The following is an 11,795-nucleotide window of genomic DNA, read 5'->3' as shown; positions in this document are numbered from 1 at the left end:
GGCAGCACCAACCTCGGGAATGAAGGCCCGCTTGGCCCACTCCCACACAGGCAGCCACACCAGTGCGTCTCTCAGTTGCTTGACCTTCTGATAGTTGTCCAACCATTTCACCTTTCCCTCCAGGTCACCTTAGAGGGAAGACAATGTTACTATTCGTAGTACATAATTACCTTCTTCTACTAGTAACAGGGTTCCAATTACACGGGAGGTTCCCACAAAGGTTACTTGAGCTGTCGCAAAGAAAAAAAACCTCATCGATTTCTTGGCCTTTTGTGCAAGAATCTTTCGCCAAATGAAGGAGCAGCCGAAATGCAAAGGAGAAGAAAATGTATTAGAAGTGATGCGAAGCAAGGCTCCAGCAATAGCTTATGTCCCCTCGCCAAAGTTGCTCTTTTTAAACTTGTCATGATGGATTGTTTATGACTTTTCAAGCATGAGTAAGCAATGTAAGACAAGCAGGTGAATTTGAGATCCAGATTCCAGTAGATGGTGCTAATGCTGCGCTTCAAATTTAGATGAGTGGGTGAATTCTGCCTTGTCCCGTCGATTATGAAAGAAAGGAAATGCAACAAATCTGATACTAGGCCTCTCACACTCCAACAGACCATGTACTGAACAATGTATAGTACAAAGAGAGTATGAGATGCGGTAGTTAGCAGCCAGTGTGCTTTGTGATCCTAAGAGAATGAAATAATGACGAACAGAGTGTTAGAGTGGTGCTCACTCTAACTTATTTTGCAAGAACCACACGGAGACAAGTTAGTCGTTTTGGGCACCTGCAGGTGGAGAGTTCACTCGTCGCTGTGTTTACAGCGATGGTCGAATGAAGTCTGACTCTCGCTTCCCACAAGAGCATCTTTATTAAGAGAAAAAGGGTGGGGGTGATAGTAGACTGAATAGACAAGTTAAAAAGCCCTTGACCTCTAGATTAGCAGAGCAGGGGATGTTTTACGACATTGTGTAGGATGAAACAAGCTAGGTTATTTATTACTGGTTACATACATTCCAACATAATCATAGATCAAGATAGTTTGGAAAACACTGACATATCCCTCCTGTTTTATCATATGATTATGTGAACCCGATCAACCAAACACAAGGAAGAAAATATAAAGAAGAACAGTAAAAATAATAAAACTAATAACAAAAAAAAAGATCAATAAAAAACTGAGACGACAGCGGACGTGCTGGGGAACGTGTAGGGTGAAACATGACAAAAACAACCAATGATAGCAATAACTTCCAGCGAAGAAGAGGTTTTCCCTCAATACTCCAGTTCAAACTTATTGTGTGATCTAAAAACCTGCTGGCCGATGTTAAATCGCAGGAAAAGTCTCACACGGTCCCTCTGCCTTAGGCGACCAGAATGCTATCAATAAGAAAATATAAATAAAGCCACGATCCGTTCCGAATGAAGTAGGACCCGTCCAATGGTACAGCCATGTTGGCAGGAGAGCCCTTACACCTTGAAATGGCTCTCCCATCCTGGCACACAGCGGTGATGTCCAAAGCTCCCATCCAGTTCCCTCCTGGAGAGCAGTTGTCGTGAATGCATCCGTGGGTCTTGTTTTCTTGGATGAAACACGTGTAGTCCATTCCAGGTAGCGTCCTGGTTTAGGCCACTTGTGGCATCTGTCGTCCTCCAACAGTCACATTGGGATTAATCCAAAATAGTTTGATCACAGATTCATTCCTGCGAGTCCAGGGCGGTAGGGGTAGCGTCACTGACCGACAGTACGGTGTTGATATCAATCTCCTCCCATGGATGCCATACATTTCGCTTCAGTGACATTCATTGCTCTGGCCTCCAAGTGAACTTGTGTGGAGCAAGGGGAGTTTTTGAACACACACATAACATCCCACCTGTGTGTGCGCTCTCACAGTGACCTTCACATACCGGTACCAAACGTTGGTTTCGTATGGGTTTCTGGGGTCTCATGACCAGTCCTCAAAGTTCTCATCGTGTGACCATCGTTTCCCACGGTCAACATTATCACTTGGTCTGTTCAGATGTGTCCATAGACCATAGCATGCTCCAACCACAACGCAGCAGAGGATCCACCTGGCATGTGGAGCCCCGTTGCTACTAAGATGACAGGAACACCGAGACATACCCCCGCCTAGCGGAGTTGGGATCGTTGTTCGCAGACTTTGCCACCGTCCCGAAATGAGGGGTCCAGCACTCCTTGTAGCTTGCAGTGGCTAAGGTGAATCCAGCTGGGTCGTTCAGCGATCTTCACTGCGGTGGGGGTAGTCAGCAAGACTTGGAATGGTCCCTCCCACCATGGCTGGCCCAGTTCTTTCCTTTGATGACCCTGATGTAGACCCAGTCTCCTGGATTGATGGGGTTGTCGACCTGTGAGGAGGAAAGATCAGGCGGCAGTAAATTTGCATTGGACATATCTTTCGGTTTGAGGGACCTGATCATATAATCTGCCAAGGACTGTTCTTCATCTGCCCTTTGCAACTCTTGTAGTCAATTGTAATGCCCTTTTTAACGAGGCAGATAGGAGTGTTTGAAAGAAGAGTTTGAGCACTTCCTAATGATTCCTCCTAACCAAAGACCGTTTATGACAGGGGCTTTCCCATTTATTGCCTCCTGTCTTAAAGGAGATTCCCTTATCCATGCCGTCTTCTTCCTAACACGTTCGCACCCACACAGGTTGTGCACATAAACGCACACACACCGAGCGCGCACCCAAGGCTCAGACAAACGACAACAGCCTGACACAACTTTACAGAGATTACGCACGAACACAGACCACAGACAAAGGGATTCTATACATCTCTCATGTAGCTTCTTTTGATAGAACCTCCTATTGGTAACTGTATAGCGGACTGTTCTGCATATAATCCCTTACTCAACTCCCTTGCTTCTACTTTTCCATGTCGGTGCAGTCGTAAGTGATCCCTATGACAGTCATTGTCTTGTTAACTGTCGCCTTGTGCGACTCCTATGCATGATTGTGTGAAAGTCAAAAATTTAACGTATCCAACTTTCTGACCACCCAAACTCCACTGTGGTGCAAGGAACTTACTATTTTATTGAGTAGGTACAGTGAGCAACCTAGCTTCCTCTTGACTGAATTCACTTTAGTCCAAATGTCCTATTCTAAAATGTATCTAACTCAATTTCTACTTCTTACGCCTGATGAGTCAAAACATCAGATCTCGCTCTTGTTTCTCACCGTTTTAGCCTATTTGTTTTGTCCAATCTGTTCAAACTCTGACCATGATGCTTCTCTCTGTAGCGCTACGCATTATTAAATTTTATCAAATCTCCTCAGTTCTGTCAAACTCAGTGCACAATGAAGCTCCTGTCCACTTTGACTCAAGCCCCACCAAGTTTAGCCACGCCACAGCAAGGAGCGCGATTTGGCCGTCGGCCACTTCATGTCCATATGTCTTCTGCTGCAATTTGGTGTTCTTTTGTTGTTGCTTCAGAGCCAACCCATCCATCACTCTCGACTGAGTCCATTATTCAAATGAGTCAATTTTCAACATTGTGAGTTCCTCCGCTTCTCACTGTCTTTTCTCGTCCCCGAGGATGTCGTCTTTCTTCCAGAGTGTACTTGTCCCCCTACAAGTACAACAACAGTCTTTCTTTGTCCTTGCCAAAGGTCAAAGGTGCCTCAAGGCCAGGCACCGTTTTGTAGACGTCCATGGCTGCAGGCAGAGTCTCGGGATCGAGTTTTCAGGGATCCTGGCACTGGAGAGTGACAAACTGGGACATCAAACTTGTAAGACTATCTCCAAATGTAGCTGCTGCCATCCATTCACTAGTAACGTTTGTTTACCAAACTTCAAATTCTCCTAGTAACAGCGATCTCGTCTTTATATTGTAAGTCCTGCAACTCATCCTATTTTCGAGCTACGTTCTGTCTATAGTTCCTATTTAATGAGACAGTACATTGTCTTCAATATCATTATTTGAAATTAACTCAATAGCTGGTGTATTTCCACCCACTGATATTCAAGCTGGCATTCCTCCGTAACGCTCTCCAGTGATCGCCCTTGACCTCAGTCCCAGCTCGGCCGGCCGGCGAGCAAGCGCTCGGAGTTTCCGGGAACCAACCATTGGGGTGAACTTCCAAATGTCCGACACCTCAAACTCCTCCCGCTGTGCGTCCTTCCTTCCGAAAAAGTGCTCAGTTAACGCGAAGCCGGTGCTCCTTCGCTTTAGCCGTGTTGGGTCCCCGTGGTGGTGGTGGTGGTGCATCAAGCGGTCAGGGCTTTACATTGGCAACCTGCGGATGAAAGAGTGGAGTCGTCCAATCTTTTTACAATCAATATTTGCTCGAAAGTACTGTTAGCAAAAGAATAACAAGAAGTCAAGTCGAGCTAGAGAAGCAGAAGCTAAACACAGCGTGTTCTGTCGTTTTTTTTTCTTCCAAATTTCTCATGAGGGCTCGACACTTAACATGCACTAGTGTGGATAAATTTCTGCTCGCAAACACATTTTTCTCTTTTCCTCTCATTTTTATCTTTCCAAGTCGTTTCTGTTCTGCGGTGCAAATTGTTTTTTTTTTTTTTTTTTTTTTTGTTTATTTAAAGGAAAGGTCGACATGTAACATCAAAGTTTCATGGACTGGCCTGACTCAGTTCAAGAACTGTTTTACAGCAGGTTCCTATAACATTACATACATTTCAATACAATATATACAATATATATATATATATATCTTATTGTTAATGGGTGCAAGTTTGATTTGTTATTAAGAAATATGTGTATAGCCGTTTAAATTGCATAATAGAGGTGGCGGATCTGATTTGAAGGGGTATCTTATTCCAGATTAAAATAGATGTGCGGATAAATGAGTTATGACCAAAATTGTTTTGGTATGCTGGGATTCGGATGAGGTCCTGTGTAACTGAGCGGGTGATGCGGGCCTGTCTTTCATTACGGCCTGGGATGAGTGAATTAACTATAGGTGGGAAAGAATTTATATGTAGTTGATGGAAGAGTTTTATTGCCATGAGAATTGTGTAATTCTGAAAGGTTAGTGCATTGGAGCGTGCAAGTGACTTGCAGTGATGGGTCCAGATTGATAGTCTGCCATGTATTTTGTATGCCCTATTGTATAGTCTGGCTATAGGATCCAGAGTTTCTTTTGTGGTTAGAGACCAAATGGGAAGACAGTATGATAGGTTAGACAGTATGATAGAATGTAGATAAATATTTGAGACATTATGGGTGAGATATGGCCTGATCTTGTTATAGACATACATTTTCTGTTTGAGCTTATTAGTGAGAGTGTTAACATGTTTTTTGTAGGTGAGGTGGGAGTCTAAGTGCACTCCAAGATATTTATATGTGTTTGTGACTACTAGAGTTTGATCGGATAGAGTAATGGGGACAGTTATGGAGATGTTTTTCCTAGGTGAGTGGAAATACATTATTTCAGTTTTTTTTATATTGATCGTCAGATGGTTTACTTTTAGCCAGTCATGTAGGAGCTGGAGATCAGAAGTAAGTTTGGAGTTTATGGTTTCGATGTTCGGATCTGAGATGAAAATAACTGTGTCGTCAGCATATAATATGATTTGAGTTTGTTTGCATATGTTAGGCATGTCATTGATGTACATGATGAATAATAATGGGCCCAGTATGCTGCCCTGGGGGACACCCGTGGGAGATGGTAACGGAGTAGATGTGGCCTGACCAATATTAACAACCTGGATTCTATCCGCGAGGTATGATGAGAGTATAGTTAACGCTGAGGGGGAGAGATGAAAGGAAGCTAGTTTGTTATGGAGTATTTGGTGATTAACTGTGTCAAAGGCTTTGGCCGGACGCCCTCTTCCTTCTCAGCCAGACTCCCAATACTTTTCAGGCTTGGACGATTTTGTTTTCTCCAGCGTGGAACTCATCTCCCTGACTCTAAAGTAAGTTTGAATCTTTTATTACACTGTCGATCTTTTTTTTTTTTTTCACAGTTGGAGTGCCTGGGAGAGCGGAGGCTTCGTGGCCGTTTGTCTGCCGTCGATCATCGGACACAAAGTATGGCTGCGGATCGAGAGGTTTGTGTGGCTTCGTGCACCAACTGCACCCTTCTCTTAGAGAGGTTGTCCCTGCTAGAGGGACGTGTCCGCCAGTTAGAGCAGAATTGCGCGATAACTGTAGATGTGGCGGATACAGACGCGGGCTGTAGTCAGCCCGCTAGCCCAGTTAGCATTAGCCCCAAGCGGCTTGCTAATCGCGATGAGCCAGGTAAGACGCATAGCCGTCCAAAGTCATCTCGGTCTACTGGCCCTCGCACTTTGGTCATAGGTGACTCCATTACCCGAAATATTACGCTTACAAATCCAGCCACGGTAATGTGTATTCCTGGGGGCAGAGCACCCGACATAGAAGCTAATCTTAGGGAGCTGACTCGCAATAGGTCTAGTCAACAGCGTAGTTCCATCAACACTAGCTACTCGGACATAGTGATACACGTCGGCTCCAATGATGTTAGGATGAGGCAGTCGGAGATCACAAAGAGAAACATAGCGAGGACTTGTGATCTCGCTAGAAAGATGAGTCGGCATCGAGTATTTGTCTCTGGCCCCCTGCCTGGGAGAGGCACTGATGAGAGGCTTAGTAGATTAGTCTCCCTTAATCGATGGATGGCTGGGTTCTGTAAGAAGCAGGGACTGTATTTCATAGATAACTGGCCTTCCTTCTGGGGCCGCCCCGACCTGCTGAGGAAGGACGGCCTTCACCCTAACCGTGAAGGCGCCTTCACTCTTTCTAGGAATATAGATTACTGTTTGAGCCACACATGACAGGTCACTTTAGAGCAGGCCGGGTCACAGGTGATTAGACCACCTGTCAGGATGGGTTTGGAGTCTGTTAAGATAAAGTTAACTAGCGCTAGGCTAGACTCCCAGCATGCACATAGCTCCTTGTGTAGACTAGAGCGTGATAGTTTGAATAGTGCGACAGTACACATAAACGCACTTTCTACTGGGGTAGTAGACAAATCCAATCACTCCACCCCGACCGGTTTTGCTGAGGAAACGGTGCCGGTTTCAGATAATTCTACACGTGTAACGAATATTTACTATCAGATTCCCACGGTCGTATCAGCCCACCGCGCTAACAAACATTTGAGAGGTGATGTCAGGCTTAGAGAACACAATCTTACTCGCATTTCGTATAAATATCCTTCGATAAATACGCACCCGGATCGACCAATTACACTTAAACTTGGTTTTATGAATATTAGATCGCTTCATACGAAAGCCATTCTCGTTAATGATCTCATCACAGAACATAATCTAAACGCTTTTGGTCTCTGCGAGACCTGGTTAAAACCTAATGAACTGATGCCGCTTAATGAGGCCTCGCCTCCAAATTTTGTGAGCTCGCATGTGGCGCGTCCTCGAAAAAAGGGTGGGGGTGTCGCCCTCATCTCGAATTCCGAGCTTAGTTTTAGGCCTCGTTCGATCAACGTATTTAAAACATTTGAGGTTCTCATTGTCCGATCCACCGCTTTACCGTCATTTTATCTTGTTGTTATTTACCGTCCACCCGGGGCTTACTCTGGCTTCCTGGATGAATTTTCAGAATTTGTGGCTGATCTAGTAACCAATGCGGATAATATAATTATCATGGGCGATTTCAACATCCACATGAATTTACCGTCAGAGCCACTTACTTCGGCGTTTCAGACTTTAACTGATACCTTTGGTTTTACGCAAGCTGTACAGGCAGCAACGCATAAGAATGGAAATACCATAGATCTGGTATTATCCCGAGGACTTGCAACCTCAAATATAGCAGTACTGCCATACACTACTGTTTTGTCTGATCATTACCTAATAAAGTTTGAAATTCTAGTTCCTTGTCAAAGACAAGAGAGCAATCAGCATTATAGGAGCCGTCATTTCAACTCTATGACTGCAACTGCGCTATCTGAAATACTGTCGCCGGCAACCACTAATTTTCTCACATACGCCGGCTCTATTGATAATCTTACGAATGAATTCAATGCGACATTGTTAAATGCCATTGACTCTGTGGCGCCGTTACGTCTGAAAACTCGCCGTAGAGTGCCTACTCCGTGGTTCACAGATGAAACGCGTACGCTTAAGCAATTATGTAGAAAGCATGAGCGCAGATGGCGTCTAACCAAACTTGAGGTTTTCCATCAGGCATGTCAGGATAGCCTCCTGAAATATAAAGATGCGCTTATCTTAGCAAAAACTCGATATTTTTCGCAAGTTATTAATCTCAATAAAAACAATCCGAAACACCTATTTGATACAGTGGCAAAGCTGACTCTGCGCCAGCCGACCTCCGATAGTTCCTTCCACTCAGCTGATGAGTTCATGAAATTTTTTGCTCAAAAGATTGAATCCATTAGGGATGAGATCAAGAATAGCATTCCAATCGCTCGGTCGAGCACGCCGTTTACCAACGCTGATGATCATGCAACAACCCTCTCAACTTTTAAAAGCGTGTCTCTTGAAAGGCTTACACAAATTGTTAGTGCGGCTAAACAAACAACATGTTTACTCGACCCTCTTCCAGCCAAACTACTTAAAGAATTATTTCAAATTTTAGGACTGTCCGTCTTAAATATAATCAATCTGTCTGTCTCCTCTGGGATAGTGCCAACAGCCTTTAAAACCGCTATCATTAAACCGTTACTTAAGCGACCAAATCTTGACCCGGACTGTCTCAGTAATTATAGGCCAGTTTCAAACCTCCCATTCATAGCAAAACTTCTTGAAAAAGTAGTAGCGCAGCAGCTTATTGATTACATGGTCGCCAATAATCGATACGACACTTTTCAGTCTGGTTTTAGAGCTAATCATTCCACTGAGACAGCACTTGCTAAAGTGACTAATGATCTCCTCGTAGCTATGGATTCAAACATTTCGTCTGTACTGTTACTACTCGATCTTAGTGCTGCCTTCGACACTGTAGACTTCGATATTTTATTAGGGCGTCTTAAAAGTTGTGTTGGTATTTCAGGGTCAGCACTAGGCTGGTTCCATTCCTATCTATCAAACAGGACGCACCGAGTGGTCCATGGCAATGCGTCCTCGGAGCTCTATAATGTTACATGTGGTGTCCCACAGGGATCGGTTCTCGGACCAATTCTTTTTAATATTTATATGATTCCGCTTGGGGACATAATACGTAAATATAATATTAGTTTTCAATGCTATGCGGATGACACCCAATTATATATGCCGTTATCGATGACAGATCCGCGGGATTGTTGTAATCTTGAGAAGTGCCTTGCGGAGATCAAGCAATGGATGTCTCTCAACTTCCTTCGTCTTAACCCAGATAAAACTGAGATGTTGATAATTGGTCCAGCTCGTTATCAACACTTATTCAAGGAAACCGCTATAACTATAGATAACCGTACTATCACTCAAAGCGATACTGTAACTAATCTCGGGGTAATATTTGACCAAACTCTCTCCTTTCAAAAGCACATTAAGAATATAACCAGAATTGCGTTTTTTCACCTTCGTAATATTGCAAAGATTCGTCCGATCCTCTCGACCGGTGATGCGGAAACTATTATACATGCGTTCGTCACGTCGCGCCTGGACTACTGTAATGTACTATTTTCGGGTCTTCCTAAGTCCCGCATCAAAAGTCTACAGTTAGTACAAAATGCCGCTGCAAGGCTGCTCTCTCGGACAAGAAAATTTGATCACATTACCCCAATACTAGCCAACTTACATTGGCTTCCGGTCCATTTAAGATGTGACTTCAAGGTTCTTCTATTAACCTATAAATCGCTGCATGGCTTAGCGCCTTCATATCTCGTCGACCTAGTTGTTCCTTATGTTCCGTCTCGTAACCTTCGTTCGCAAAACGCTACCCTTTTAGCGACACCGAGGGCTAAGAAAATGTCTGCAGGCTCTAGAGCATTTTCTATTCGGGCTCCAGAGCTTTGGAATGCCCTACCAATGGATATTAGGACTGCTACCTCAGTAGAAACATTTAAGACACGTTTAAAGACACATTTCTATGACATGGCCTTTAACTAACCTGTAGTGGCCGATTCGGCTGGAGTTTGTTTTCTCTCCCTCTCCACCCCCTCCCTCCCCCCTCCCCGGCCGGGGAGGTGGTTAGGTGGTACCCATGCTGACAGCGGCTATCTGGATTCTCGTGGCCAATTCAGGATAGGGGAACTGCAGCTCAACCTCCTCGAAGAGCACTGCCAGGACAATTGAGGGCTCCTTTCGGCAGCCCTCTGCTGTGACATGGAGATCCACTTTTTATTTAATTGATTTTCATGTTGTATCATTTGTGCCCTCTCTGCATCCATTTCAACCTGGTGATCCTGAAAGGGGGATCCTTCCATCTGTGGTCCCTTCTCAAGGTTTCTCATTTTCCCCCTGCTAGGGGTTTTTAAGTTTTTCCTTGCCCTTTTGGGAGCTTAAGATCAGGGGATGCTTTGAGAATAATTGTCAATTTCTGTCTATGTGAAGCCCTTTGAGACTGCTTGTGATTTAGGGCTATACAAATAAACTTGACTTGACTTGACTTGACTTTACGGAAATCGACAAAGACTGCTCCTGTGATGTGGCCTTTATTAAGAGAAGTGCGTATATATTCTGTGAGTAGTAGCTGTGCAGATAGTGTAGAACGAGCTGATCGGAAGCCAAATTGTGAGTTGTTGAGAAGGTTGTTTGTTTCAAGATGTTCTATAAGTTGTTTTGACAGGGTTTTTTCTAAAAGTTTTGATATAGGTGGGAGGATTGATATGGGACGGTAGTTGGATAGGGTTGTTCGGTCGTCTGATTTAAATATGGGGGTAATTTTTGCTTTTTTCCACGCAGTCGGAAATATGGAATGTCTTATGCAGAGATTGATTAAATGGAGGATTAGGGGTAGGAAGCTACTGGCATGGGTTTTGTAGAAGTCTGTGTTTAGTTCATATATGTCTTTGGCCTTTGAGTTATTGAGTGAGCTGAGAATACTGGATAACTCTGAGAGCGTAATCTCAGAAAAGGTTAGCTTGTCTGATGAGGGAGTTATAGGTGTGGGTGGAAACGGAGGATCAAAGTGTTCTGTTAGTTCTTTAATAGAGGTGATGAGGTAATTATTAAATGCATTTGCAATCTGTTCCTGATCAGTAGTGAGTGTATTTTGTAAAGATATTTGTATGTTGTTATTTGTATTTTCATAAATTTGCCCAGTGATGGATTTTAGTGTCTGCCAGAGGATTTTGGGGTTCGTGGCGGCCTGAGTGATTTGCTTCTGGAAGTAAGTGGTTTTAGCTTTACTTATCTCTAAGGTGCATTTATTTCTAAGATGTGTGAGAGCTGTTTTATTTTCAATAGTTTTTATTGACCTATACAATTTCAGTGCAGTGGTTTTCTGTGCGATTAGATTGAGAATATCTGAGTTTATCCATGGTAATTTATTCTGTCGTAGACTGAGTTTTCTGGTAGTAGTGTATTTTTTCCGTATGGCTTCTATAAGATTCTGGAAATCTGCTGAGATTTGTTCTGGGTCGGTGAGTCCTAGTTGATTGCTCCAATCAATATTCTTTATTTCGGTTTCATACTGTGGTAGCTTAGATCTTGGTATATTTGAAATAGTGCACTGTTGATGATTTTTCCGAGGTTTCGGGTTTTTCCTAACTGTGTATATGAGACAATGGTCTGATACAGCTACGTGGATGACTCCTGATATGCTATATTTTGCGGGTTGATTAGTGAAGATGAGATCAAGAATAGAGCTGCGAGTGTGACATATTCTAGTTGGTTCTTTTATCAGTTGGTGGAGTCCTAATTTTTCTGCCATGCTTTTTAGCGGTTTGGATGATTTGTCT

At 43.6% G+C, this 11,795-nt stretch overlaps 1 long non-coding RNA gene across 1 annotated transcript; it reads left to right on the top strand.

The window, feature by feature from the left end:
• The first annotated feature begins 5,786 nt into the window (after positions 1-5,786).
• LOC133157082 (uncharacterized) lies at positions 5,787-10,511 on the top strand. The gene is made up of 2 exons (XR_009714936.1): positions 5,787-6,021; positions 10,028-10,511. It is a non-coding gene; the product is annotated as an uncharacterized LOC133157082 (long non-coding RNA).
• Positions 10,512-11,795: the final 1,284 nt, after the last annotated feature.

This window comes from Syngnathus typhle, linkage group LG7 (genome assembly GCF_033458585.1).
Source record: "Syngnathus typhle isolate RoL2023-S1 ecotype Sweden linkage group LG7, RoL_Styp_1.0, whole genome shotgun sequence".
Taxonomy (NCBI): Eukaryota; Metazoa; Chordata; class Actinopteri; order Syngnathiformes; family Syngnathidae; genus Syngnathus; species Syngnathus typhle.
This window is presented reverse-complemented; position numbering and strand designations above follow the sequence as displayed.